Source organism: Eleutherodactylus coqui, chromosome 1 (assembly GCF_035609145.1).
Source record: "Eleutherodactylus coqui strain aEleCoq1 chromosome 1, aEleCoq1.hap1, whole genome shotgun sequence".
NCBI lineage: Eukaryota > Metazoa > Chordata > Amphibia > Anura > Eleutherodactylidae > Eleutherodactylus > Eleutherodactylus coqui.
Window position 1 is genome coordinate 304,003,363 of NC_089837.1, and position 27,850 is coordinate 304,031,212.

Here is a 27,850-nt window from a genome sequence, read left to right on the forward strand (position 1 = left end):
GCCAACAGTCTATGGAGTCATGAACAGTTCACAAAAACTGGGTGCTATTTTTCTGACTTCTGTATTGTCCCTCAAAAAAAAACAAAACACAGTTCATTAATTTAAGGTTTTATTACTGAATTTGCACAGTGTGCATGTGCCAACATGGTTCCACTACTGCAGCCGTCAGGAGAGGAAGGAGCATGTGACAAGAGAGGGGGGATCTCATTCACCTAATCCTTGTTCTTTGGGCACGAGGACGCAGCAGTTTTTGGGAGATTTTCATCTCCACTTTTCAAAAGCCATAACTTTATAATTTTTCAGTTGACTTGGCTGTATGAGGGCTTGTTTTTAATGAGGCGAACTGTAGTTTTTATTGGTACAATTGCTGGGTACTTATGCTACATTGTAAATCTTTAATTATTTTTTGAGAGCAGTGAGAGAAAACACAGCAATTCTGCCACAGATTGTTTTAGCGTGTTAATCATGCAGCATAAATTACATGATACATTTATCACTTTATCACTTGTAATAGCGATCATAGGTAACAATAAGCTAGGACACCAATGTTTGGCATTCTGTTGTCATTGCAACCTTCCGTGATTACATCAAGAGTGTCCGATGATGTCACAAGGGAGCATCCTCCCTCTGTGAACCGTTTACATGCCGCCATCTACATAGATGGCAGCATGCAGATGGTTAAAAGCGCAGACCAATGTTCACTGATCTCGGGTATTACAGCAGGAGGCTGGCTATCGGTAACAGCCAACTCCCGCTGCAAGGTTGCGCAGGCACAGCTTCTAAATCCGCGCCATCCACATGGCATTGTTCTACATAAGTTACTTCACTATCTTGACAGGTCAATATACTGGGTATTGTCTGGCGATGGTAGAGAATTGGAAGGAGTTATGTATGGGTATACTGTGAATATGGTGAAATTTAAGGATTTGCCAAGTAACAGAAGAGTTAAAGGACACCTTCATCTCTCACCTGCTACAACCTTTCGTATTCCAAAGAAAAATTTCCCCTGCGCTCGTGGGTTCCAGCAACAATAAAGGACTCAATGTCCGTAGGTAACTTTAAATGGTTTATTCCTTTGTTGCTACACGTTTCTGCGGGATAACCCGCTCTCTTCAGGCATATCGCCTGAGTCCTTTATTGTTACTGGAACCCACGAGCGCAGGGGAAATTTTTCTTTGGAAAACGAGAGGTTATGCAAACAGCCCGATCACGGCTGTAACCCCAGCGATGCTCTCCGGTGATCGGATTCGGGACTCCAGGGACGCTACAAGCCAGCTCGGATACAAGGTGCCGGTCAATCTCCTGGGTAGGAGTTTTGGCCGAGCACCAAGTTAAAGGACACCTTCATCTCTCACCTGCTATAAACCTTTCGTATTCCAAAGAAAAATATCCCCTGCGCTCGTGGGTTCCAGCAACAATAAAGGACTCAATGTCCGTAGGTAACTTTAAATGGTTTATTCCTTTGTTGCTACACGTTTCTGCGGGATAACCCGCTCTCTTCAGGCATATCGCCTGAGTCCTTTATTGTTGCTGGAACCCACGAGCGCAGGGGAAATTTTTCTTTGGAAAACGAGAGGTTATGCAAACAGCGATCACGGCTGTAACCCCAGCGATGCTCTCCGGTGATCGGATTCGGGACTCCAGGGACGCTACAAGCCAGCTCGGATACAAGGTGCCGGTCAATCTCCTGGGTAGGAGTTTTGGCCGAGCACCAGGTGAGTACTCAAAAGTATATCACGTTTTTGAAAATCGTTTAGTGTGAGTAGGCGCTGATCCTCGTTCTTTTTCACTGCTATAAACCTTAACACCCATTTGTTCAAAAAAATCCGAGAGGCCCTACGCGGGACAGACCGGCCGAGAGGCCCTACGCGGGACAGACCGGCCGAGAGGCCCTACGCGGGACAGACCGGCCGAGAGGCCCTACGCGGGACAGACCGGCCGAGAGGCCCTACGCGGGACAGACCGGCCGAGAGGCCCTACGCGGGACAGACCGGCCGAGAGGCCCTACGCGGGACAGACCGGCCGAGAGGCCCTACGCGGGACAGACCGGCCGAGAGGCCCTACGCGGGACAGACCGGCCGAGAGGCCCTACGCGGGACAGACCGGCCGAGAGGCCCTACGCGGGACAGACCGGCCGAGAGGCCCTACGCGGGACAGACCGGCCGAGAGGCCCTACGCGGGACAGACCGGCCGAGAGGCCCTACGCGGGACAGACCGGCCGAGAGGCCCTACGCGGGACAGACCGGCCGAGAGGCCCTACGCGGGACAGACCGGCCGAGAGGCCCTACGCGGGACAGACCGGCCGAGAGGCCCTACGCGGGACAGACCGGCCGAGAGGCCCTACGCGGGACAGACCGGCCGAGAGGCCCTACGCGGGACAGACCGGCCGAGAGGCCCTACGCGGGACAGACCGGCCGAGAGGCCCTACGCGGGACAGACCGGCCGAGAGGCCCTACGCGGGACAGACCGGCCGAGAGGCCCTACGCGGGACAGACCGGCCGAGAGGCCCTACGCGGGACAGACCGGCCGAGAGGCCCTACGCGGGACAGACCGGCCGAGAGGCCCTACGCGGGACAGACCGGCCGAGAGGCCCTACGCGGGACAGACCGGCCGAGAGGCCCTACGCGGGACAGACCGGCCGAGAGGCCCTACGCGGGACAGACCGGCCGAGAGGCCCTACGCGGGACAGACCGGCCGAGAGGCCCTACGCGGGACAGACCGGCCGAGAGGCCCTACGCGGGACAGACCGGCCGAGAGGCCCTACGCGGGACAGACCGGCCGAGAGGCCCTACGCGGGACAGACCGGCCGAGAGGCCCTACGCGGGACAGACCGGCCGAGAGGCCCTACGCGGGACAGACCGGCCGAGAGGCCCTACGCGGGACAGACCGGCCGAGAGGCCCTACGCGGGACAGACCGGCCGAGAGGCCCTACGCGGGACAGACCGGCCGAGAGGCCCTACGCGGGACAGACCGGCCGAGAGGCCCTACGCGGGACAGACCGGCCGAGAGGCCCTACGCGGGACAGACCGGCCGAGAGGCCCTACGCGGGACAGACCGGCCGAGAGGCCCTACGCGGGACAGACCGGCCGAGAGGCCCTACGCGGGACAGACCGGCCGAGAGGCCCTACGCGGGACAGACCGGCCGAGAGGCCCTACGCGGGACAGACCGGCCGAGAGGCCCTACGCGGGACAGACCGGCCGAGAGGCCCTACGCGGGACAGACCGGCCGAGAGGCCCTACGCGGGACAGACCGGCCGAGAGGCCCTACGCGGGACAGACCGGCCGAGAGGCCCTACGCGGGACAGACCGGCCGAGAGGCCCTACGCGGGACAGACCGGCCGAGAGGCCCTACGCGGGACAGACCGGCCGAGAGGCCCTACGCGGGACAGACCGGCCGAGAGGCCCTACGCGGGACAGACCGGCCGAGAGGCCCTACGCGGGACAGACCGGCCGAGAGGCCCTACGCGGGACAGACCGGCCGAGAGGCCCTACGCGGGACAGACCGGCCGAGAGGCCCTACGCGGGACAGACCGGCCGAGAGGCCCTACGCGGGACAGACCGGCCGAGAGGCCCTACGCGGGACAGACCGGCCGAGAGGCCCTACGCGGGACAGACCGGCCGAGAGGCCCTACGCGGGACAGACCGGCCGAGAGGCCCTACGCGGGACAGACCGGCCGAGAGGCCCTACGCGGGACAGACCGGCCGAGAGGCCCTACGCGGGACAGACCGGCCGAGAGGCCCTACGCGGGACAGACCGGCCGAGAGGCCCTACGCGGGACAGACCGGCCGAGAGGCCCTACGCGGGACAGACCGGCCGAGAGGCCCTACGCGGGACAGACCGGCCGAGAGGCCCTACGCGGGACAGACCGGCCGAGAGGCCCTACGCGGGACAGACCGGCCGAGAGGCCCTACGCGGGACAGACCGGCCGAGAGGCCCTACGCGGGACAGACCGGCCGAGAGGCCCTACGCGGGACAGACCGGCCGAGAGGCCCTACGCGGGACAGACCGGCCGAGAGGCCCTACGCGGGACAGACCGGCCGAGAGGCCCTACGCGGGACAGACCGGCCGAGAGGCCCTACGCGGGACAGACCGGCCGAGAGGCCCTACGCGGGACAGACCGGCCGAGAGGCCCTACGCGGGACAGACCGGCCGAGAGGCCCTACGCGGGACAGACCGGCCGAGAGGCCCTACGCGGGACAGACCGGCCGAGAGGCCCTACGCGGGACAGACCGGCCGAGAGGCCCTACGCGGGACAGACCGGCCGAGAGGCCCTACGCGGGACAGACCGGCCGAGAGGCCCTACGCGGGACAGACCGGCCGAGAGGCCCTACGCGGGACAGACCGGCCGAGAGGCCCTACGCGGGACAGACCGGCCGAGAGGCCCTACGCGGGACAGACCGGCCGAGAGGCCCTACGCGGGACAGACCGGCCGAGAGGCCCTACGCGGGACAGACCGGCCGAGAGGCCCTACGCGGGACAGACCGGCCGAGAGGCCCTACGCGGGACAGACCGGCCGAGAGGCCCTACGCGGGACAGACCGGCCGAGAGGCCCTACGCGGGACAGACCGGCCGAGAGGCCCTACGCGGGACAGACCGGCCGAGAGGCCCTACGCGGGACAGACCGGCCGAGAGGCCCTACGCGGGACAGACCGGCCGAGAGGCCCTACGCGGGACAGACCGGCCGAGAGGCCCTACGCGGGACAGACCGGCCGAGAGGCCCTACGCGGGACAGACCGGCCGAGAGGCCCTACGCGGGACAGACCGGCCGAGAGGCCCTACGCGGGACAGACCGGCCGAGAGGCCCTACGCGGGACAGACCGGCCGAGAGGCCCTACGCGGGACAGACCGGCCGAGAGGCCCTACGCGGGACAGACCGGCCGAGAGGCCCTACGCGGGACAGACCGGCCGAGAGGCCCTACGCGGGACAGACCGGCCGAGAGGCCCTACGCGGGACAGACCGGCCGAGAGGCCCTACGCGGGACAGACCGGCCGAGAGGCCCTACGCGGGACAGACCGGCCGAGAGGCCCTACGCGGGACAGACCGGCCGAGAGGCCCTACGCGGGACAGACCGGCCGAGAGGCCCTACGCGGGACAGACCGGCCGAGAGGCCCTACGCGGGACAGACCGGCCGAGAGGCCCTACGCGGGACAGACCGGCCGAGAGGCCCTACGCGGGACAGACCGGCCGAGAGGCCCTACGCGGGACAGACCGGCCGAGAGGCCCTACGCGGGACAGACCGGCCGAGAGGCCCTACGCGGGACAGACCGGCCGAGAGGCCCTACGCGGGACAGACCGGCCGAGAGGCCCTACGCGGGACAGACCGGCCGAGAGGCCCTACGCGGGACAGACCGGCCGAGAGGCCCTACGCGGGACAGACCGGCCGAGAGGCCCTACGCGGGACAGACCGGCCGAGAGGCCCTACGCGGGACAGACCGGCCGAGAGGCCCTACGCGGGACAGACCGGCCGAGAGGCCCTACGCGGGACACTTGTTTGAAAAATTGATCGATCTATTCACTTATTTCTTTTTCTTTGCAGAGACAGGATTGGCAGCCATGCTCCAGCCAAGACAGAGGCCCACCCCGCTCCAGCCAGCACAGAGGCCCGGCCCGCTCCACCCAAGACAGAGGCCCGGCCCGCTCGAGCCAGCACAGAGCCTCGCCTCGCTCCAGCCAGTACAGAGCCTCGCCCCGCTCCAGCCAGCACAGAGCCTCGCCTCGCTCCAGCCAGTACAGAGCCTCGCCCAGCTCCAGCCAGCACAGAGCCTCGCCCCGCTCCAGCCAGCACAGAGCCTCGCCCCGCTCCAGCCAGCACAGAGCCTCGCCCCGCTCCAGCCAGCACAGAGCCTCGCCCCGCTCCAGCCAGCACAGAGCCTCGCCCCGCTCCAGCCAGCACAGAGCCTCGCCCCGCTCCAGCCAGCACAGAGCCTCGCCCCGCTCCAGCCAGCACAGAGCCTCGCCCCGCTCCAGCCAGCACAGAGGCCGTCCCATACTTTAAGAGACTATTTTTTCTTACGAATGTTGGCAGGCAGTGTTGTTTAGTAAAGCCAGCATTCCAAAAATATTTGAAACTGTGCCAAGTTTTGTAAATGTATCGCTGATTTAGCTAACAAATAAACACCTGTTGTTTACTACAATGTATGCTGTTTTTAAGTCTATCTACACATACTTTCAGTAGTAGCGTCTGACCTGGTTCCTACTTTGAACTAGGGGCCTACTAAGCTCTGAGCTGAGGAGATACACTCTGGCAGGCCTCAAAGCAAGATTCTGCAAGATGAACGATGGTGTGAAGGCATATTGTCATTCAGTGCTAGGCAAGTACTTAAAGGGGGAACCACTGCCATTGCTACTGGCCACATCCTACAGGTTATGTCGAGAGTTCAGCCCAGCGCTGTTTCCGTAGCTCTCATTGAAGAAAAGGGAAGCTACGGAAACAGCATAACACAGTCTACTATGCTGTTCCCTTAACTCCTAGAATATTTATAACAGTGTAGTGTGCTGGGCTATGCCGTTCCTTAGCAGCCATTTATTTCAATGAGATCTACAAAAACAGCCCTGCACTCAGTTCTCTTTTTTCACTGGTGCTCAGAACAAAGCTTCTATGTTTTCGCATCTTGGCCATGCAAAGCACAGATGGGAATACCATTTTTTGAAAGCTGTTCAAAACTTTTACTATTGATGGCCTATCCACAGGATAGGTTATCAATACTTGATTGGCTGGGATCTGCTACTTGGGATCCCTGCTAGCCCGTTAATTGCCAAGTCTCAATTGAAGGGGTTAAGTCTGCTGCAGATCTGCATCAAAATCTGTCAGTGGTGCAGAAGTTGACGTGGATATGAATATGCAACAAAATAAGCAACAAATCAGTGACATGGGAAAGCAAACGGCGGATTCCATTGTGAAATGATAGACTTGTATGGAATCCACATGCTATTCTGCCATTCACGTGCAGCGGATCCGGATGCAGATTTGGCCTAGTCAGTGGGTGGGCAAAATTTGCATGTAGATGCTTTGATACTGCATGGATTTGCATGAAGTACATGTCTCTTTCCCCCATCCTTCATTCAAGGGGTTGGCAGAGTTTTGTTTTTTAAATTCTAGGTCAACATGCCAAAAACAAAAAAAAAAGGAAGTAAAAAACTGAAGGATGTGACGCTGGAGCTCCACGAACCCAGGAGAAGGGAGTACACATTACTTTTGTAATACATTATTTTATGCACGGCAAGCAGGAATATAAAGAGAACATGTCACGTCCCCACCGCACCATAAACTATGTTATGTCGCCATTAGGTGACTTGACAAGGAGTCAGGTGATTTATTTTTTTGATATTCATTGATTCCCACGATCCAGTGATAAGTCCCATACACATGTTTTCCAATAGACTTCTATGGGATTACTGGTGTACCATCAGGGGTCACAATGGTGACTTGGCCACTGCACTAAGGGGGCCCAGATGCCACCATAAACAAATGCACATTCAGTGCATTAACGGCTGGTCGCACTGTCAGCTGCGCTGCACTAATCACGCAGCCGGAGAGGACGCTGAAGCAGAGCGTAGCAAGATGATGTCATCAATGATGACTCATTATCCTGCTGCTCCTGGCTGCTGCTGTACGGCGTCCGTGTACCATGCTGCTCTTCTCACCAAGAGAGGTGGTCCGGGTCCCAGAGTATATATGAATTTATCTGTCTATCCATCTCTCTGCTATCTCTCTCTACTGCTGGTATACGTTACACATCTCCCTGTATATACTGTATATAATTGTACACTTTACACACAATTAAAAATGGATCAAACACACATGCGGTTTTTAATAGTGTATGCAGTTTCTTAAAAACGTTTGTGGTCTTTGAATACTGCATGCAGTTTTTTAATGCATTTTTCTTAATTGTGGTTCAAAAGTGCAACAAAAAGCATGAACCCACTCTTAGACATGCGTTCAGAAAATGCATCTTGAAATCGTAGCATTTTTACCGCAATTTCGAGCAGCATTTTTGAATGCATTGTACAGCGTTTTTTAATACACCCCATCATTACGATGGGTGAGGAGGTGCATTAAAAAAACGTGAAAATGCAAAAATAGAACAGGCACCATGATTTGGGTATGGGTCTAGGTATGATGGGGGCCCGAGCTGAACTTTTGCACCTGGGCCTCTGAACTTTTAGTTACGCATGCATGCACAGGACTCTAAAAAGAGTGCCATGCATCGTCTTCAGAGGGGGCATCGTGGGAGTGTCTAAAAAAATACATCACCCAGCTCCCTGTCACAAGTACTAACAGCGCCATAACTCAGTATACGGTGCTGTGGGAATGAAATGGGTTTCCTTTAGTCTCATTTCTTTGGTCTCATCCACATTCCTGGTTCTATAAAACGCTGCAGACTTTTCACAATAAACTCTGCAATGGGGAATCCACAGCATTTCCACAGTGTTTCCATATCCTGAGAAGGTATACAGTACAACAGAGGTTCCTCTATGTTGTAGTATATTATCTGGCTGTACAGAGGGGACATTTCTCACAGCAATATAAGTAAACAACTCATCCCCGCAACCCAAAAGCCTCCCCCGTGACAGCAGGGTCATACTAGCAGCACAGCCCCATCAGCAGTCTCTGCCCTGCTCAGTCTCTGCCCTCTGCACTCACTAGTACTCCTCCGTGACACCAGGGTCATACTAGCAGCACCAGCCACAGCTTCATTGAAAGCAATGGGAGAACTCTACGATCCCATGCCGTGGCTGCGACAGCTGCGGTGGGGGATTCCGTTCATCACATGAAAACGCCTTGCATCACTGGGGCTTTCACATGGATGGCCGAGGGCAATATCGCTCTCTCCTGTGTGAAACTAGCCTAACAAAGAGGCAATCAATAGGAAAAAGTCCCTCACCTTTACAACAGGTCGTGCCCGCTCCCGTCTTGTCTTTAGTTAGTATCCTCCTTTCAGCAGAGAGAAACCTTCCATCCAGTGCCACTCGATCCTGGAGGCTCCTTGGATCATAAACAGCATATAAGACAGGAGTTTAGATGTGTGAAAGTAACATTCTTCTGCTTTATACAATTAGTGCTTCATACAACCAGGCTACCACATATTCCTGGAGGAGGGGTTTCGATCTCCCAGATCTTGATCACCTCACTCCCATAATGCAGTTCCCTTCCTTAAAAACAATTGCTATTAGGATATCACCTGTTGATTAACCCCTTCATTTTCAGAAAGAATGTGTGTATGGCTCGGATCTCCTGCGCCCAAAAGAGACCCAGACCAAAAAACACCTTCCTGTGTTACTACAAAACATATAAGACAGCAAATATAAAATCGATGTTCATCATATGCATAACAAAACAGAACAAAACATCAGCAACTCCACAATTCAATTATTCTCCAACTCATTTCTAGTTGCATACAATGCTTGCAGTAATTAGACACCTATACGGACAACACCTTGTTTGAACAGCCTATCCCATATATTAATTTTTGCCCAGATTACATAGCTATCCAAACAAAAATATGCCTCCCACATCTTTGCAAATCTAATTACATTGTGTGGTCCGAGACCCTCTCCCTCGGTAAACCCTTTGGATGCCATGATCGTCATAGATTGCGGCATTTAGGGGGTTAAAAGCAGAGATAAATATTCTCATTGATCTCAGTTGTTGCTGCGGCTGTAAGATGGCGTGGGCTCTGCTTCTGATCCTGCTCCGTCCACATGATGTAAGTTTATGTCCTGGTGCGTTAAGTACCAAACTGCCATGATGTCAATTTACGTCCTGTGCTGTTAAGGGTTTAACAGAGCTAAATCCACCTACTGATCCAGAGCAAAAGCCGCAGCAAATCAGCAGCAGGTTTAGACTGGGTTCACACGGCGTAGTCCCACCGGAAATCCCGCGGTTTGGCCGCAGCAAAAACCGCGAGACTTCTGCCGGGAGAACCGCCACGGAAAAAGCTGCGGCGGCTTTGAAGCGGCTCGGCCTCTCACTCTTCTGCTGCGGCCGGCGCTCCCATAGAGGAGAGCGCGGCCGCAGCGGAAAGAAAAGATAAATAGACATGCTGCATATACTGAAACCCGGTTCCAGCCTGACTTACCGCAGCAGATTGGCCGTCCCGTGTGGACGAGATTTCTGAGAAATCTCGTCCACATGGCTGGCTAATCCCGGGATTAGCGGCCGCAGGCGGACTCGCCGCGGCTAAATTCCGCGGCAAATCCGCCCTGTGTGAACCCAGCCTTACAGGCGGAATCCATCCTGTGAACATACCCTAATAAATGTGTCACACATGGAGATGAGAGGAAGCTGATGAATGTGACACCTGGAGAAATGAGGGGACAGTGAGAAATGTATTACACGAGGATATAAGGGGACTGAGTAGTGAGGTGAGCATGCTGGTTGTTGTAGTACCTGTGGAGCCTGAAAGAGACCATGAGCGGATTTTGAACTCAGTGCCCCCATAAATAGTGCCAGATGGAATGCCCGCATAGTGGCACATAGAGTGCCCCCATAAATAGTATCAAATAGAGTGCCTCTATAAATAGTGCTAGATAGAGTGTCTCTATAAATAGTATCAGATAGAGTGCCTCTATAAATAGTATCAGAGGGCCCCATAAATAGTATCAGATAGAGTGCCTCTATAAATAGTATCAGAGGGCCCCATAAATAGTGCTAGATAGTGTGTCTTTATAAATAGTATCAGAGTGCCCCCTTAAATAGTGCTAGATAGAATCAGATAGAGTACCTCTATAAATACTATCAGATACTTTCGCCGCCATATGTAGCCATACACAGGGTCACGGACGGGCTCACAGCTGTTAACCCCTGCAGGTTTCCGCCTACGGCTTTCTGAGCGCGGCCTTAAAGTGTTTTTTTAACGGCCATCTTTTCTTTATTACACTTTAGTTTTTTCCTCCCCACTTACATAAAAGTCACAACTTATTTATTTGTCCGCCAACATAGCCACCTGAGGATTGTTTTTTGCAGGACAAATTGTATTTTTCAATAGTGTCATTTTATCTATCATATAATGTACTGAAAAACTTTTACAAATTTCTAAGTAGACTGAAATGGAAAAAAAATTCTTTTTTTGGGGGGTGGAAGTGGAGGTGGGGGGTGGGGGGAGTCTTGTTTTTACAGTAAAAAACCTTGCAGCAAAAATGACATGTAGCCTTATTCTGTCGGTAGAATTACAATACCGAATGTATCTAGTTTTTTTGTACTACTTTTAAAAAATATATACTTTATAAAGAAGGAAATTGCTTTCTGTCACCATCTTCTGACCACCATCCCTTTTTTTATTTTTCTATCGATGGGGTTGTGTCGAGGCTTTTTTTGGAGCAGGAGTTGCAGTTTCTTTTGACACCATTTTGGAGGTTGTTTGGATTTGAATCTTTTTTTAAACTTTTTCTAACATTTTTTCTTGGAGATGCGGGTGCATTCAGACGACCGTATATCGGCTGGGTTTTCACGCCGGCCGATATACGGCGTCTCTCTCTGCAGGGGGAGGAGGCTGGAAGAGCCAGGAGCAGTGCTCTGAGCTCCCGCCCCCTCTCTGCCTCCTCTCCACCCCCCTGCACTATTTTCAATGAGGAGAGGCGGGAGGGGGCTAATTCGCGGAACTTAGCCCCGCCCCGTCTCCTCTCATTGCAAATAGTACAGAGGGGCAGAGAGGGGGTGGAGGGGAGGCAGAGAGGGGGCGGGAGCTCAGAGCACTGCTCCCGACTCTTCCAGCCTCTTCCCCCTGCAGAGAGAGACATCGTATATCGTTGTAAAAAAAAAGTGCAATTTTGGTATGATGTCTTTTTTTCTGACGATGTTCACCGTGCGGGATGAATAATACACTCTTTGTCAAAAAAATTTCAAGCACCTAGAATTGTTGTTTTGCTGCAAAACTCGTCATGCAGTTATATCTCAGGCCGATATGCAAATGATTATAGTGGTGGCATGATTAGATGAATGGTCTTGCCACCTGAGGCCCTAAAAGTGGTTCCACCCTTGGCCTATAAAAAGGCTCTCAGAGGCTACTTGTATGTATTGGACCTCTTTTTCCTCTTGTGTAGAGCTTGTTGACCACTAGACGCCTCAAAGAGATTTTGCCCAGTTAACAGAGGTTCAGAGGGAGTGCATTAATGGAATGTGAGAACATGGATGGTCGTATTGATAAATTGCCCGCCACCTGGGCTCTTCTGACCAGACTGTTAGGAGGTGTTAGGACCAGTGGATGCATGAGGGAATGCACACAAGGCAACCGGGCCCAGGATGCCCTCGACAGACCACCAGTATAAAAGATTGTTTGATCATCTGACAAGCATGAGCAGCTCCAACTGTATCACTGGCTGCCATCCAGAGACAGGTGGCACCGTCATTACAGGCCACTGTGTCTTTTGTCGAAACCTTTACTAGCCACTTTGCTGATGGCACCCATTATGTGTACTGCCTTTGTCATCCACCCGCCGTTTGCAGTGGTGTCATGCACAGTGACACTGGACTACTACAGAGTGGTACCAGATTGTCTTCAGCGTAAAATCCAGCTTTAGTTTGGGCACTGACGACGCCGTGTCCATGTCTGGAGACCTAGGGATGAGCTCCTCAATCCTGCCTTTGCAGTGTATCGGCACACTGCCCTATTGTGTATCGGCACAGTGCACCACTGCTGGTGTGATGGTCTGGGGGACATTGCATACAATACTCAGTCAGCCCTAGTAGTGGTACGAGGTACAATGACAGCTCGGCGATATGTTCAGGACATCTGCAGCCACATGTGTTCCTCTCATGATAGGGCTTCCGAGAAGCACTTTCCAGCAGGATATTACTTGGCCGCACACAGCAAGGGTGTCACCGGAATACCCCAACATTGCCACACTTCTGTGGTCTGCCCGATCAACAGACTTATCGCCAATAGAACATGTTTGGAACCATCTGGAATGCCAACTTCAACAACCCATGAGTTTCCACGATCTAGAGGCTCAGTTACAGCAAATGTGGACCTATATGCTGCAGGATACCATACAGAACCTGTATGTCTCCATGCCCACCCACATCACATCTTGCATCCAAACTAGAGGTTGTACAAAAGGGTACTAGAGCCTCCATGCCCTCCCGTATCACATCTTACATCCAGGTTAGAGGTGGTACAACAGGGTACTAGACCCTCCATGCCTGCTCCTATTACATCTTACATTCAAGCTAGAGGGGGTACAACAGTGTACTAGAGCCTCCATGCCCAACCGTACGACATCTTGCATCCAATCTAGAGGTGGTACAACAGGGTACTAGAGCCTCCAAGCCCGCCCGTATCACATCTTGCATCCAAGCTAGAGCTGGTACAACAGGGTACTAGAGCCTCCATGCCCGCCCTTATCACATCTTACATCCAAATTAGAGGTGGTACAACAGGGTACTAGAGCCTCCATGCCTGCCCGTATCACATCTTACATTCAAGTTAGAGGGGGTACAACAGGGTACTAGAGCCTCCATGCCTGCCCGTATCACATCTTACATTCAAGTTAGAGGGGGTACAACAGGGTACTAGAGCCTCCATGCCCAACCGTATCACATCTTGCATCCAAGCTAGAGGTGGTACAAAAAGGTACTAGAACCTCCATGCTCGCTTTTATCACATCTTGTATCCAAGCTAGAGGCAGTACAACAGGGTACTAGAGCCTCCATGCCCAACCGTATTCCATCTTGCATCCAAGCTAGAGGTGGTACAACAGGGTACTAGAGCCTCCATGCCCGCCCGTATCACATCTTGCATCCAAGCTAGAGGTGGTGCAACAGGGAACTAGAGCCTCCATGCCCACCCATCTCACATCTTACATCCAAGCACGAGGTGGTAGAAAAGTGTACTAAGGCCTCTATGCCGGCTCGTATCACATCTTGCATCCAAGCTAGAGGTGGTACAACAAGGTACTAGAACCTCCATGCCTGCCCGTATCACATCTTATATCCAAGCTAGAGGCACTACAACAGGATACTTGAGCCTCCATGCCCGCCCGTATCACATCTTACATACAAGCTAGAGGCGGTACAACAGGGTACTAGAGCCTCCCTTCAAGCTTTCAGTTTTCTGCAATAAATTATCCTTTTGCTCTGATATTGTAAGCATTCACTTATATCAACATTACAATCACACTTGTAAGGTTTCATTCAATTCTAACAACTTCTTCTAGGAAAGGGATTTTTTTGGACAATGAGTATAAATTTTAATAGTGGTGATCATTGATCGCTTATACAGTATATTGCAATACTTCAGTTTCACTGTATATTGTACTCTGCAAGCATTCTATTAAGCCCTGCCACAGGCACATCTTAACACTTTAGTGACAGCCCCATTGCCTTTTTACGTCCTAGCTAAGTGGGCTTTAATCCTAGAGGACATAAAAGCATGCATCCTCTTTGGATTAAAGCCCTCTTGGCTGAGGACGTGACAGCTCCATGCTGTCGGTGCCCGCAGGTAGCTGACAGCATGGAGCTGCCATCTCGGGCTTTAAAAAGCTGAAAAAAAGTTAGTTTCACCTCCCCTCATGGATCGGATCCATGAGGGGAGGTGAAAATACTCACCCGGGGTCCTCCGCGATGTCCCAGGACCTGAAGTCCCCTTCTGTGCATGCGCACCTGACGTCAATCATCAGGCGCGTGCACAGAGGGACTCAGGCCCCGGGAAATTTAAAATCCCTCTGCTCCTGGCTACCATGTGTAGCCAAGAGCAGAGAGATGTCACCTGGGACGTGATCACTGTTATAACAGCGATCATTTAAAGTTAAAAAAAGGTGTAAAAAAAAAAAAAAAGAAAGTTTGAAAAAGTAAAAGAAAAGTTTAAAAAGCTTACGTTTCATTTCCCCTCATGGATCATATCCGTTAGGGAGGAGGAAATAACGTACCTAAGGCCCCCGGAGTTATCCGCGGACCTTACCCCAGGTTCTGCGCACGCGTCCGTCGCCAAAACGCCAGTCGCATGCGCAAAAGCCGTGGATTGCCAGGGTAATTTAAAATCTTCCTGCTCTTGGCTACAAAACTTAGCCGAGAGCCTGGAGCTTTCACGGGCGGCCGCATTGAGCGGTTCCTGGTCACGTGTTCGCTGTTATCCAATGGATAATGGCGATTACGTAAAAGTAGAAAAAAAAAGTTTGAAGTTTCATCTCCCCTCACCGATGCAATCGGTGAGAGGAGATGAACCATTTTACCAGAGGCGTTCCTCCTCCGTTGACCTTTCCTAAATTCTGTGCATGCGACCTCTGGCAAAATGCGGACACATGCGCAGGAGGCGGGGAGCCCAGGAAACATAAAATCTCCCTGCTCCCGGCGACCAACGTTCGCCAGAAGGCCTGGAGCAGTGAGCGGTCCCCAGTCACATTATAAAAAGATAGTGATTTACCTCAGGCCGGTCTCACATGACCTGATAGGAATTACGGATTCCATATGCATCTGATCCGCATAATACGCAAATCAATTGCATTGGATTACACAGTTCCGCTCCATTAGCGGGTTAGAATTACGTAATCTACTCACAGAAATCAGAACGCAGCAGGTTCTATTTTACCGTGGATATCCGCAGCATAGAGCCTATTGTACTCCATGGTCGCAGATATACCCACAGCCCATACGTAATTACATTGTGTACGGGCTGCGGGTACCCGGGTCATCACTAAGTGACGGTGCGGGAAATACAAACAAAAAAAGGTGCGAGTGGGCAGTTATGCCCAGTACATTATGCGTCCGTATGTAGCACCACAGCCGGGCTCACAGCTGCGATCCGCTGCGCGCTTCCGCAAGCAGATTCCACGTACGGCCGTGTGAACCCGGCGTTATTCAGATCGCTACCTGCAATCCGTAATTTACAAGAAGCCCCGGGAACACTCGCCTTCCTGCACTTCCAGGAGCAGAGTGTTGAATGGCTTCTTACTGAGACCGCTGCACCTCAGTGAGAGCGCCACTTTTTACACCCCATCCCTGTCGCTGATGTCAAGAAATACCCACCAAAAAGGATGATAGGAGGGGGGATACCAGATTTTATTGCCCCATGTACCCATCCCAACCAGGCCCCAGTAATTACCCCTGTCTTCGAAAAAAAACACACAGTTTACATTATTACTTTTATCTAAGAGTTGGGGAAGGCCAAAAAGGGTGCGAGGTGTGTGTGTGTGCGGGGGGATTATTTTTAGGGAGTCAATTTTTTTTTTCCGCACAAGTAAGCAGTGGGGCCTGGAATTTATTCAGTTGTGCCCTGCAATCCAACGGGTGTTCCCTCCATTATAGGTCTAGCCATGTGTCCTATAAGTAGATTAGGGCCACAATGGGTATGTTTCTGAACATGGGACAAACAGGGGGATCCATTTTGGGGTGAACATCTTCATTCCCATGTACACTGTACAAAAAAAAACAGTTTATAAATTGACAGAATTGCTAAAACAATGAAGATCGCAATTTTTTCCTTCTGCTTTGCTTAGATTCATTCAAATACTGTGGGGTCACAGTATGCAGTACACCCATAGATGAATTCGTTAAGGGGTCTAGTTTTTAAAATAGGATCGTTTGTGGGGGTTCTCTATGGTTTTGGCAGCTCAAGGGGTCTACAAGTGGGCAATAGGGCCTAAAACCCCTTAATGCAAAATGTCTGTTCTGAAAGCCACCGACTATTACTTTCATTTTGGGCCCCTTTGTGCTTCCAGACATAAGATTAGGGCCACAATGGGTATGCCTCTGAACACGGGAGAAACAGGGGTATCCATTTTGGGGCGCAAGTCTTCATTCATATGTGTGCTGTTAAAAAAACCTGTTTTTAAATTGTCAGAATTGCCAAAAAAAATCACAACTTTTTACTTCTGCTTTGCTTGAATTCATTCAAAAACTGTGGGGTCCAAATGGGCAGTAAACCCCTAGATAAATTCGTTAAGGGGTCTAGTTTTCAAAATGGGGTCATTTGTGTGTGTGTGTGTGTGGGGGGGGGGGGGGGGGGGGGTTATGGTTTTGGCCACTCAAGAGCTCTACAAGTGTGCTATGGGGCCTAAAAGGCCTTTAAGCAAAATTTCTTCTCTGAAATACACTGACTACTCCTTTCATTTTGGGCCCCGTTGTGCATAGACACATAATATTAGAGCCACAATGGGTATATTTCTGAACCCAGGACAAACAGGGGTATCCATTTTGGGGTGCCAATCCTCATTTTCATGTGCACCATAGAAAAAAATATGTCTTTAAAATGACATATTTGCAAAAATATGAAATGTTATTTGTTCTCCTCTATATTGTATTAAAGGGGTTCTGTCAATACAATCTGTATTTTTTTCCAATAAATCTGCCCTGCCGGCACAGGCTGTTGTCAACAACACATACATTCAGAAGTAGTAATTACCTGGGCTCCATTTTTCACCTCCATGCTCTGTTTACATGTTCAGCCCCTCCTGCTAAAAGGTCATCTCCCACTTCCGCCCTCACAAAGCTACTTCCACCCATTCAGTGAATTGCCTGAAGTCTACCAAAACCTGCCAGTGTTTCTCTTTGCCTCTGTCCCCGAACACCCAACATTTCCCAAGGGCGTCCAGCTCTTCCTTACAATCTCACAGTAGCCCCTCACAATAATCACTCACAGCAAACACTCACAGTAGTCACTCCACATGGTAAAAACAGGAAACACATACCTGGGTCTTTTTCCCTCTTTGCATATTTCCCATGCAATGTATTGTATGCGTGTATGTATATATAAATTTATCTATGCGTATATATATCAAGATGCATATGGATATATATATATATATATATATATATATATATATATATATATACACATACACACACACACACTGCATAGGACATGTAATAGAGAGCATACATGCACTTACACCTGTGTACGGCTGCCCTCAGAGATAAAAACGTGCAAAACAGTGTGTGCAATTGCACTTACATCTATGTAAAGCAGGTCTTATTGTATGTATGTATGTCCTGTTGTACCGCCTCTAGCTTCGATACAATATGTGATACGGGGGGCATGGAAGCTCTAGTACCCTGATGTACCACCTCTAGCTTGGATGCAAGATGTGATATAGGTGGGCATGGAGGCTCTAGTACCCTGTTGTACCACCTCTAGCTTGGATACAAGATGTGATATGGGCGGGCATGGAGGCTCTAATACCCTGTTGTACCGCCTCTAGCTTGGATATAAGATGTCATATAGGTGGGCATGGAGGCTCTAGTATCCTGTTGTACCGCTTCTAACTTGGATACAAGATGTGATATGGGGGGTATGGAGGCTCTAGTACCCTGTTGTACCACCTCTAGCTTGGATACAAGATGTGATATGGGCGGGCATGGAGGCTCTAGTATCCTGTTGTACCGCTTCTAACTTGGATACAAGATGTGATATGGGGGGTATGGAGGCTCTAGTACCCTGTTGTACCACCTCTAGCTTGGATACAAGATGTAATATGGGCGGGGATGGAGGCCCTAGTACCCTGTTGTACCGCCTCTTGCTTGGATACAAGATGTGATACGGGCGGGCACGCTGCCACTTGGGATGCATTATGCATTGACACTTGGGGGACAGGATAATAGCATGCTGACAATAGAGGGCAAAATATTGCTTTATGTCTTTGGTGATGTTACATTCATTACCTCTGATTTTATACTATTTCAGCCCAAGTACCTCAGACCAATATAGCGCAAGGCAAATATGCGAGTGCTGTGCGCTTTGTGAGAACAATGCATTGTGATGTACTTGCATATGTATGTATGTGTATAATATATACATACATACACACACAGATAGGTAGAGATATATGTATGTATATGCATGTAGATACACAAGCAGAGAGATGGGTAGCCGTAGCGAGACGCAGATAGAGAGAGATACGCAGATAGTTATATATATATATATATATATATATATATATACACATACATACACACACACACACACACACACACACACACATATATATATACTAGATATTTATTTAAAAAAATCTTATGGCCTCCTAAATGTATGTTTGCATATACATATATATGGCGGCGGCTCCGAGCGGCTGTGCGCATGCGCGAGATCACGAAACATCGTGATACCCAGACGGACGGGGAAAGACAGTGCCGTACGCTGATTGGAGCGGTGGAGACAAGCCTCCAGAGGAGGAAGGTGTGGAACTGGCTATTTAAGCCTCACAAGGCCAACCACTGACCATCTATGCTCTAACGGCCACAGATCAGGTGGCTGTTCAGATCTGTCTGTAATATCACAAACATGTAACCATCCTGATGACGTAGCATTATCTACAATAGCTACAGAAACGCGTCGATGGGGGGGGGGGGGGAATGCAGATTAGTTAGATCTAGCCCCCTTAAGAAGTTAGCCATCACTGTTGGCAATAGAAACTTAACCCCTTAACGACCGCCCCATTGGGAAACTACGTCCTCAGTAAGTGGGCTTTAACCCTAAAGGACGTAGTTTTATGCATCCTCTTTGGATTAATGCCCACTTGCCTGAGGACGTGCCAGCTCCATGCTGCCGGTGCCCGCAGGTAGCCGACAGCATGGAGCTGTCATCCCAGGATGCGGGCAGTCCCCCCCGGCATTGCGATTGCAAAAAAGTAAATAAAAAGGTGTAAAAAGTAAGATATTCAGCTGCCCTGATGGATCGGATCCATCAGGGCAGCTGAAAATACTCACCTGGCTTGTCGGCGGGGTCCCCCGGAGATCAGGTCCTCCCGGACCCGCCGCAGGCCTTCTGCGCATGCGCGCCAGAAAATGACATCACGCGCATGCGCAGAAGGCCGAGAGCCCCCGGCAAATTTAAAATCTCCTGGCTCCCGGCTCCTGAAGGTAGCCGGGAACCAGGAGGTGTTACCGGGGACCGCTGTGAGCAGTCCCCGGGCCCGCAATCGCCGCTATCCATTGGATAGCGGCAATCGCGAAAAAGTTTAAAAAGTTTTTTTTAAAAAGAAAAGTTTTACCTCCCCTCATGGATCAGATCCATGAGGGGAGGTGAAAATACTCACCCCCGGTCCTCAGCGGTGTCCCGGTCTTCTGGGACCAGAGTCCCCTTCTGCGCATGCGCGCCCGATGATTGACATCGGGCGCGTGCACAGAGGGGCTCGAGCCCCGGGAAATTTAAAATCCCTCTGATCCTGGCTGCCATGTGTAGCCAGGAGCAGAGGCATGTCACTGGGGGCATGATCACTGCCATCCAAGGGATGACAGTGATCATGTATAGTAAAGAAAAAAAGTGTAAAAAGTAAAAAAAAAGTTTCAAAAAGTTAAAAAGACTTGCGTTTCTTCTCCCCCCACGGATCATATCCATGAGGGAGGATGAAATGACGTACCTAAGGCCCGCGGATTTATCCACGGACCTTACCCCAGCTTCTGCGCACGCGCATGTCGCCAAAATGGCAGGTGCATGTGCAAAAGCTGTGGTAATTTAAAATCTCCCTGCTCCTGCCTACAAAACTTAGCCGAGAGCCTGGAGATTTCAGGAAGGGCCGCGGTGATCGGTTCCTGATCACGTGTTCGCCATTATCCAATGGATAATGGCGTTCATGTAAAAATAAAAAATAGGTGAAGATTCATCTCCCCTCACCGATGCAGTAATACACAGATCAATCGGATTGGATTACATAATTCCGCTTACATTACTGGGTTAGAATTGTGTAATCTATTCACAGAAAAGAGAACGCAGCATGTTCTATTTTACTGCGGATATCCGCAACATAGAGCCCATTGTGCTCCATGGTCACGGATATACCCGCAGCCCCTATGCAACTATGTTGTGTACGGGCTGCGGGTACCAGCGTCACCGCTAAGCGACAGTGCGGGAAATACAAACAAAAAAAATATATATACTGCGCATGACCGTCTGTGTGAGTAGGCAGTTATGCGCAGTACATTACACGGCCGTACGCAGGGTCACAGCCGGGCTCACAGCTGGAATCCTCTGCAGGCCTCCGCAAGCGGATTCTACCTACGGCTGCGTAAGCCCGGTGTTATTCAGACTGCTACCTGTAATACGCAATTTACAAGAAGCCCCGGGAACGTTCGCCTTCATGCAGTTCCAGGAGCAGCTTGTTGAGCGCCATCTGTGTGAGACCGCCGCATCTCCGCAAGATTACAGAGACTCACAGAGCGCCACTTTTTACACCCCATACCCGCTACTGAGGTCACGAAATACCCCCAAAAAGCATGAGAGGAGGGGGGATACACGGTTTTATTGCCCCTTGTACCCATCCCAACCAGCCTCTGTAATTATCCCTGTCTTTGGAAATACTACACAGTTCATATTATTACTTTTATCTAAGATTTGGGGAACGCCGAAAAGGGCGCGGAGTGTGTGTGTGGGGGGGGGGGGGGGGGGGATTTTTTAAGGTGTCAATTTTTATTCCGTACAAGTGGGCAATGGGTCCTGGAATTTATTCAGTTGTGCCCTGAAATCCAACGGGTGTTCCCTCCATTATAGGCCTTGCCATGTTTCCTGTAAGTAGATTAGGGCCACAAGGGGTATGTTTTTGAACACGGGACAAATGAGGGTTTCCATTTTGAGGTGAAGGTCTTCATTCCTATGTACACTGTACAAAAAAAACTTTTTAATTTGACAAAATTGCCAAAAAAATGAAAATCGTAATTTTTTCCTTCTGCTTTGCTTAGATTTATTCAAATACTGTGGGGTCAAAATACGCAGTACACCCCTAGATGAATTTGTTAAGGGGTCTAGTTTTTAAAATGGGGTCATTTATGGGGGTTCTTTATCGTTTTGGACGCTCAATGGCTCTGCAAGTGGGCAATGGGGCCTGGAATTTATTCCGTTGTACCCTGAAATCCAACGGGTGCTCCTTCCATTATAGGCCTAGCCATGTGTCCTTTAGGTAGATTAGGGCCACCAGGGGTATGTTTCTGAACACAGGGAAAATAGGGGTATCTATTTTGGGGTGAAAGTCTTCATTCATGTGGGTGTTGTACAACAAAAGCTGTTTTTAAAATGACAGAATTGACAAAAAAAAAACAAAATCACAATTTTTTCCTTTTGCTTTGCTTGAATTCATTCAAAAACTGTTGGGTCAAAATGGGCAGTACACCCCTAGATAAATTCGTTAAGGGGTCTAGTTTTCAAAATGGGGTCACTTGTGGGGGTTCTCTTTGGTTTTGGCCGCTCAAGAGCTCTACAAATGTGCTATGGGGCCTAAAACGCCTTCAAGGAAGATTTATGTTCTGAAAACCACTGACTACGCCTTTCGTTTTGGGCCCCGTTGTGCATCCAGACATAAGATCAGGGCCACAATGGGTATGTTTCTGAACACGGGAGAAACAGGGGTATCCATTTTGGGGTGTAAATCCTCATTTTCATGGGCACTATAGGAAAAAAATATGTCTTTAAAATGACATATTTGCAAAAATATGACATTTTATTTTTTCTCCTCTAAATTTAATTAATTCCTGAAAAAAACTGGTAGCGTCAAAATACTCATGACACCCCTCAGTGATTACATTAAGGGGTGTAGTTTTTAAAATTGGGTCATTTGTGGGAGTATCTATTATTCTGACACTCATGAGCTTTTGCAAACTTGGCTTGGTGCAGGAAAACAAAGTGCTCCTCAAAATGCTGAAAAGTAATGTTAAATTTGTACGTCCTCTAAATGGTTAAAAAAAAACACAAAAGTTTTTCAAGTGTGCATTCAGAATAAAGTAAGCAGATGGAAATATATATCTTATCAAAAATTTGTACAGTATGTTTGAACATATTTCAGATATTACGGTTGAAAATGTGAAAAAAATGACAATTTTTTCAACATTTTTCCAATATTGGTACTTTTAATAAATATACACAAATTATATCGGTCTCTTTTTACCACCTAAATGAAGTACAACATGTGGCGAAAAACAATGTCAGAATCACTTGGATATGTAAAGCCTTTACGGAGTTATGCTACATTGAACGACGCATGTCAGTTTTCCAAAATTTGGCTCCGTCACTAAGGCGCAAAAGATCCAGCGTCAGTCGCTGATAGTGCATCAATCTGACACGATTAGGTGTGGTGCTGGACAAATTAAGGCTGGAAGCTGCCAGTTGTATAATACTTTGGGTATTGGCAGCTGACATATAGAGCATGAGAACTAGATATCTGGCTTTATATTGTAGTTAAGCCTTTTTGCATCTTTTAACACTTAATGAGATCAATTAAAGTGATATGGTGATCCTGAGAAGTAACAGAAGGAGATCCGGGGACACATGTCTGCTTAGGTGTAACTGACACAATATATATGCTATTGAGGACGAGGACATATATATTAGATCATGTCCATATATATATATCCGTATATGAATGGACACAAGAATAATAAAATTCCAGAGTGACAAGTTGTATAACACCTGGTATGGCCTCACATCTTCATTCATATGCTGGTAATTAAACTGCAGTAATTGAATAAAGTTTGGTGTTAAACCTAAAAGACAGGAAGAGTCAAAATATACTGTTCTCATTAAGTGTATATTTAGTGGGGGGACTAATATCACCCACGTATTGGTTTTTACACGCACTAAAAAGTATTTTAATCATTATTTAATAGAGGTTATATTTTAAGTTTAATGGTTTCCTTCGGTGACAAATACTATTTCTAATAAGGAATATGTATAGACGCATACATATATACCTGCATGCGCGCGCACACACACACATACATATATATATATATATATATATATATATATATATATATATATATATACACATACATACACACACACACACATATATATGCACATATATATATATATACATACATACATACATACATACATACACACACACACACACACATATATATATATATATACATACACGTATACATTTAAAAGGCCGTAAGATTTTTTTTGCAAAGGGGTGGATGGACGGCAATAAAAACAAAAAACACAGGTGGCAGGACAAGCTTGTTTTTCCAATAGCTAATAGAAATGTATTCTGCCTGACAAAAATGTCAGGAATACATTTCTATTGGTGGCGAGTGGGCAAGCGCCAGATCCCGGTGTAGCCCATGCACGTACGTAGCTCTCTTTCTCTCGCGGGTGTGCTCGCACCGTGGTCTCGCCTGTGCGCACTCGTACAGACTGCCGGTACTTGTGTACCTTGACACCAACGGAAGTGGTGGGTGTACACCAGTGCTAGGCTGTTTGACAGCCAGGTAACGCCAACACTTCGTGTTAGGCGTCCGTGTGTAAACCACACCCCACGAGCGCTGCCGCCACGGCCCCTGCTGCCGATGCCGCAGATCACAAGCAATGCTGGCCAATCTGCCCTGCTGATCCTCGCTCTCCGTCCCCTGTTGTCACGCTCCCCTACGGCGCTGTAGCCTCCGCTGTTGGCCCACTCCTCCGGCTGTATCGTTCCCCCGCTGTGAAGGTCCCCATGTGAGCCTCCTCTGTTGCGCCACTGCTCTGCCTTCTCCCCTGATGCTCTGGCGCTGAAGGACTCCCGCTCTGAAGCTCCCCTGTGTTGCAGGAGCCTCTGCTGCTGGGCCACTGCTCTGCCTTGTCCCTTGATGCTCCGGCGCCGTTAGGCCATTGGACTCCCGCTCTGAAGCTCCTCTGCTGTGCCTTCTCCCCTGTGCCTTTCGGTAACCCCCTATCAATGTGCCTGGTGCCCAGCCAATGAGGAAGTGGGGGCGTCACCTGGCTGTCAAGCAGCCTAACAGTGGTGTACACCCACTACTACCCGTGGCATAAGGAACACCAGCCGTGCATTCCGCATTTCCTGCCTGGGCAATGAACGCTAGGTCACTAGTGATGTATGCGTACATTGACCTGCAGGAAGCAGAATGTAGTGCAATGTACGTTACATCACCGGATCCAGCTAAATCAGGCAGCTGCACGTCACGTGACCCAAGTGTCAAGAGGATTCAGGAGAAGATTTGGGAGGAGAAGAGGAGAGGTAAGGTTTTCTGGGAAGCAATAGGTAAATATATATTTTTTTGTTTTTAATGACAGAACCCCTTTAATTCCTGAAAAAACTGTGGGGTCAATACTCAGGACACCACTCAGTAAATATATTAAGGGGTGTAGTTTTTAAAATGGGGTCATTTGTGGGGGTATTTATCATTCTGACACCTATGAGCCTTTACAATCTTGGCTTGGTGTAGGAAAACAAAGTGTTCCTTAAAATGCTGAAAAGTAATGTTAAATTTGTACGTCTCCTAAATAGTTAAAAAAAAAAGAAAGAAAAGTTTTTCAGACGTGCGTCCAGAATAAAGTACACAGATGGAAAAATATATCTTAGCAAATATTTGTACAGTATGTTTGCACATATTTGAGATATTACAGTTGAAAATGTGAAAAAATTAAAATTTTTTCAAAATGTTCCCAATACTGGCACTTTAAATAAATATATACAAGTTCTAACAGTCTATTTTTACCACCTAAATGAAGTACAAAATGTAGTGAAAAAACAATGTCAGAATTACTTGGATATGCAAAACCTTTACAGAATTATGATATGTTCAGTGACACATGTCAGATTTCCAGAATTTGGCTCCGTCACTAAGGCGCAAACAGGCTTCGTCACTACGGGGTTAATAGACAAAAATGCATGGCAATGCTGGGGGCCTGGTCTGTCATGACATCAGAACACCACCCTATGATCTCATTGCACGGGTAGCCATTTGAGAGCCAGAGAGGGCTCACTTCCTTTGTTGGGTTGTTTAGATTTAACAGTGGCATCTAAATGGTTAATAGCTAAGGTCTGAGTTATCTCCGATCGCAGCGATTGTGGGCAGGTGTCAGCTGTCAAAGGCAGCTGGCACCCACGGTATATGGAGCAGGCTCAGTTTCAGGGCCAGCTTCATACAAACCACGCCACTGGTGGCATACGCTCTTCAATGTGCTTCATGTGTGGTCGGTGGGGTCAGGCCGACACTCTTACCCTGATCAGGAAAAAAAAAGGGGGCCTAGTTCAGTAGCAGGGCCACCGAAACCCTGCAGTAACCATCACAGCATAATTCTTGCACGTGTCAGGTACTGCAACAATACGGCTGAGCTGCGGTACCGGACATAGCAACATGGCAGAGAGTGGCACTGTGTCAGATACTGCACTGAAAGAGTCATTGTTTTTCTGCTCATGGTGGTGACAGGGATCAGACTGCCACTGACAACACAGAAATACGCCATCAGTGTTGGAGCACAAAAATCTCCTTTTGTCAAAGGGGTTCAGCAAAGTGCACACAACTCAGCTAAAGCGTAGGTGATATTAATGTAATGTTATAAAAAGAAATGCCTCCGCCATCTCGTACCAAACACCATTATCATCTAGTTGTAAACATTGTGGAACATTATCAAGGCTCATCTTTATAATTACCAGCTACAGGCAGAGTGGTGAGTCACAAGACATGCCCGGTAAAGGGGCAGAACTTTACCTCCATGGCCTCTTGTGAACTCCAAGCCCTTGCTATGTACCTAGCACAGCGTAACTTTTCTGGATCTTGGAACATTTTTAATTTTTCTGTCCATTTAGGCTGCAGCTTAATCTGCTGCTACAGATTTCCTCTTTATAACCTATACATGTACGTGGGGAATGCAGAATTTTCTGCGTCTTTAGAGGAGTATTGCAAAAATCTTCTACTTGTGTGAAAGGTTCCCCTAAGGCAGAGTTCACACCAGTGCTTTGGGGCTTCATTTTCCAGCTAGGAGTTGAGCAATGGTAAATCTAGAAGTGCCAGATGCACACGTCAAACCCTAATGGCACCCGATGGACCCAGGGGCGTACCTAAAGGCTCAGGGGCCCGGGTGCAAAAGTTCAGCTCGGGCCCCCCCTTGGGCCTCCACCCCACAGTTTCCCGTACCCATACCCATATCGCGCTGCATACATGATCTGCCCCCTTGGCGTAATCTTTCCAAACATGATGCATTTCCTGCACTACATGAAGATTTGTTTGTAGCCCCGCAGGCTACTCTCACACACACCTCTTTTTACCGCTATTAGCACAGCGCCCTGAGCGCCGTACTAACCGCGGTTCAACACTCCCATAGATTTTAATGAGGTTACTCAAATTTGCGCTCGAAAACAGTGTTTCTAACGCTGTGATTTTCACGAACTGTCTGTTCTATTTTTGGGTTTTCATGCTTTTTAACACACGTTATCACCCATCACAATAATGGGGTGCATTAAAAAGCGCTGTCAAATGCTGTAACCTGTGTTCGAAAACGCTGCTTGAAATTCCGGTAAAAATGCCACGATTACAAGCTGCATTTTCTGAACACGTGTGAGAACGGCCTCAGGCGGGTCATGTATTTGTTGCACATTAGAACCACAATTAAGACACATAAAAAACCTGCATGCAGTATTTAAAGACCGCGTACGGTATTAGGGTGACTGCCCACTACAGTTTTTTTTCACAGCGAAATTCGCAGCGTTTTTTTTTTTCTGCAGGGGTCTATGGGACTTGTAATGTTAAAATCACGATCGCGCAAAATCGCGATTTCACGGTAAATTGCGATTTTGCGCGATCGCTATTTTAACATAACAAGTCTCATAGACCCCTACAAAAAAATAAAAGGCTGCGAATTTCGCCGTGAAAAAAACTGTAGTGGGCAGTCACCCTTAAGCTGCAGACACTATTAATAACCGCATGCGGTTTTCATGCGTTTTTTGATTGTGTGTAAAGGGTGCAAATGAATACAGTAAATCCAGGGAGATGTATAACTTATACCCGGGATAGATAGATATGAGATAGATAGATATGAGATAGATAGATAGATAGATAGATAGATAGATAGATAGATAGATAGATAAAGGAAGGAGACAGGCAGACAGATACACACACACATATATACACTTTCCCCAGGGCTCGGTCCACTTCTCCTCCATGTGACAGCAGCAGCTGGAGAGGTAAACTCAGAGGCTTC

At 49.4% G+C, this 27,850-nt stretch overlaps 1 long non-coding RNA gene across 1 annotated transcript; it reads right to left on the reverse strand.

The window, feature by feature from the left end:
* On the reverse strand, positions 1–27,850 carry LOC136611949 (uncharacterized). The gene is made up of 3 exons (XR_010790329.1): positions 27,769–27,850; positions 8,888–8,988; positions 1–70 (listed from the first exon to the last, which is right to left on the reverse strand). It is a non-coding gene; the product is annotated as an uncharacterized lncRNA (long non-coding RNA).